The sequence below is a fragment of the Crinia signifera genome, chromosome 5, assembly GCF_055691185.1.
Source record: "Crinia signifera chromosome 5, ASM5569118v1, whole genome shotgun sequence".
NCBI lineage: Eukaryota > Metazoa > Chordata > Amphibia > Anura > Myobatrachidae > Crinia > Crinia signifera.
In genome coordinates, this window is record NC_139221.1 from 179,640,023 (window position 1) to 179,643,657 (window position 3,635).

At 46.0% G+C, this 3,635-nt stretch overlaps 1 long non-coding RNA gene across 1 annotated transcript; it reads right to left on the minus strand.

Moving 5' to 3' along the window:
- Positions 1–356: 356 nt before the first annotated feature.
- LOC146079603 (uncharacterized) lies at positions 357–2,080 on the minus strand. Its single transcript, XR_014474637.1, has 3 exons — positions 1,971–2,080; positions 636–806; positions 357–555 (listed from the first exon to the last, which is right to left on the minus strand). It is a non-coding gene; the product is annotated as an uncharacterized LOC146079603 (long non-coding RNA).
- Positions 2,081–3,635: the final 1,555 nt, after the last annotated feature.

A 3,635-nucleotide genomic window follows, 5' to 3' on the forward strand; every position in this document is an offset into this window, starting at 1 on the left:
GTTATTGGTACTGTTATGTTGCCACGCCCCTTCCCCATGAAGCCTAGGTGGAAAAGCATGCATCTTTCAGCTTCAAGTTTGGCAGCTATACTGATGTAGTAACGCAGCCCACTGCTATAATGGCCCCGCCCATTTTGTTTTGGTGCCGCCCACATGAGGCCGCTTCCAGAGATTTTCCAGGGCCACTTTTGGTCCCCAATCCGCCCCTGCCATACTGTATATAAAGAATACTCGTCACAAATATCTCTCAACAAGTGTCATCTGAAAACATACATATCTGTTATCTCGGGTATTCTCACACCATCACTATCACTACTAGTATAGTCCTATCACTATCAGTACTATACTGACCCACACAGACACAAGTGAAAATTCAAAACTTTATTGTGCACAACCCTATTTGTCACATCTCCAAACTGTCACTAGTGCAAACATAGCAGCTACATTAGTTTTTAAGCAGGTTCAGCAATGGGAACACACAGCAAGCAGCATCCCTTAGGTGCACTGGAACATCCCGCAGCATTGCCACAAATGCGTGTCTTCTCTGTGTTGCACCTGGAAAGGATAGAAAGAATAGCCATTAGAGTGAGTTCTAAACGACATATACTTGTCTTTGATGACACACACATACACACCAACACATCTGCTGACACACACATCCTCCATTTTGTGCAATAATATTGACATTCCATCTGGCCAGCAGATCACAACCCTGCCTGCCCTTCAGTTTGTGTGCCAGCATCCTGGTTGTGGCTAGTGGTGGCCTCTGGGGATGGTGTGTTGGACAATCTGCTTGATGAGTTCAGCTACAAGGATAGGGAAATTGACCACATTATTTAATACACATTCCAATACATACATCGAAGATATTGTAACAGAACAACATCACATATATATTGGTTCATGTAATCACACATCTGATCTGGAAATGTGTTTTAACAAGATTTACATGGTTCATCCACATAAATGTTCTGCGGGAATGTGGGTAGTACTTGTAAATATGGTGTCAAACACTGTTATTCAACCTACCTGAAAAAACGTGACACCACAGAGTCACGCAGGGCGTACCCACGCACATTTTGTGGGTGTCTGTAGCGGCAGGGGGCACCGTCGTGTGGCTCAGGTGGATGGACTTCCTCCGCAGGGAAGGGGACCGATCTCGTTACAGCTATGTTGTGTAGCAAACAACACAACCCCACAATCTTTGCCACCATGGCTGGCACATACTGGAGGTCACCACCAGTGCGATGGAGCACACGGAATCTGCCCTTCAGGAGGCCAATGGTGCGCTCCACCACTTGCCTGGTGGCGACATGGGCCGTATTGTATGACTCCTGTGGGCTTGGAGTGGGGGAGCTGTAAGGAGTTAGGAGCCAGGGCGTACAAGGGTAACCGGAGTCACCCAAAATCCACATGTCACGTCCTTCCAGCTCTTTTAATCTTTGCCAGATCCTGGTTTGACGGATGACATAGGAGTCATGGCCACTTCCCGGAAAGTTGGAGTTAAAGGCCAGGATCTCAAGGGATGGCCCACACACCACCATCACGTTCAGGGAATGGAACATCTTCCGATTACGGAAGATGTGCTCAGTACGTGATGGTGGTACAAAGGGTACATGTGTCCCATCCACAACACCTATCACATTAGGGAAACCTGCAAGGTGGTGAAATTGCAGTTTTACCCTATCCAGAGAGTCCTGGTCAAATGGCATGGCCATGAAGTGGCCCTTGCGTCGAAACATGGCCGATATTACACGCCTCAGGATCCTACTGAAAGTAGGTTGGGAAACTCCTGCAAGCACTGCCACCACTTGCTGGAAAGACCCTGAGGCGCAGAAATGCAACACCGCCAGCCACTGTGTGAGAGGCGGAATTGCTGTTGGGAGCCGGTGACAACTTTCCAGACCACTCTCTATTAATGAGAGAGTGTCTAGGATCACATGCGGTGGTAACCGGTACCTAGTTTGTACCTCATCATCAGGCATCCCAAAGAGGGTCACACGTGTGCGGAATATTTTAGCACGCCCCAGCCTCCTTCCTCGAAGAGGTTGAGCCACACGTTGGTCCAGTTGCCACACACCCACCCACATGTATGGCGACCACTTGACTCTGTAAAGACAAATGGAACAAATTTAGTGACAGGAACCACAAACACATACACACAAACGCACACACCACAAGCAACATAACACATACGGGCAAAGGATGGCTGAATAGATCCATATATGACCACAGTCCTGTAAAAGGGGATGTGTACACCAAAAGCCATTAACACACACGCTTACATGATATTACAATGTCATTAGTTCACAATACACACAATGAAACTAGCAAATAAGGTAGCAAGCACATGAAATTTAGCATGCAGAAAGAAGTTGCCCTTAGTATGAAGATAAAGGTTCTGTAAAGAGTAATTTACCTTATGAGACAGCAGAAACACCACAAATGATACACCAGTAGCTGGCCAAATCAAATATCCTAAGGGTAAAGTGATGCAATTAAATATCACATTAAAATAGGTGACAGAACCATACAATCACTACCAAAACACCTGTTCACACATGCATTGTAACATACATATGGATATCTCTGTATGCATTGCAGACATTACAAAAAGTATTAATCATTACTAGCTAAATGTAGCAACATTCAAAGTGCAAATATGTGGCCACTAAACTTACCCTCTGGTACAATGCGTTCTGCTCCTGCAAAACCGCCACCGTCAACAAACATATAGGATAGCAAGTGTGGGTAAACGGGACAATCTGCTCTTTTATAGGCACACAGCATGTGTTTGGCGTTCTCGGGCAAAATTATGCGCTCGTGAGCAAATAACAAAAAATGGCATGGATTGTGAAGAGTACACACCTATTGTATCAAAGATAGCACACACATGCATTTAACATTCCACACATGTCATGCACATAATAACAGTGACATATGAGAGTGCACTGCAAACTAAACTTATAGCCATTATGCTAGACCATGACCAACAACACCAGGTTTTACCTGCTACCGCAGGTGTGGACGTGCTAACGCAGGTGTGTCTTGCGTGCTTGCGAAAACACACTCCAGACCACAACTATAAATGGCCACATAAACACATGACACATTTACAAGGTGAATGACTTCTGAATCAGAAGGAGAGGTCACCTCTGACCACGAGGCTATTATAGAGAGACTAACTTCCATCACTGCAAGGCTGATGGAGAGGAGCAGACGTGAGGAGGGTGAAAGGGCAGCAGCAACACAGCCTGTAATTGCAAGCAGTTTGCCATCAACCCAAGCACACTCCGTGGGTGATGGAGTGGCAGCCCAAACTCCAGCTGCATGTCCAGGACCAAGCAATGTTGGGAGTATGGATGTGGCAAGCAGAAGCCGAAACACACCCTTTTCAAAGGTGGAGCTGGGCATTTTAGTGCCAAGAGCACGTGACCTGATTGAATTTGGCCCGAAAAAAATGACCCCCAACACCAAAGACAAGCTGTGGAAAGAGATCACTGATGAAATTAATAAGGTGTCCCATCAGGCCCGGGATTGGCAGCATGTTAAGCGCAGGCAAGTGTGTTTTGCTGTATGTGCAAATTATTACAGAGGTATTCTATAAATATTAGACATTTGGACAACAGTGTGCA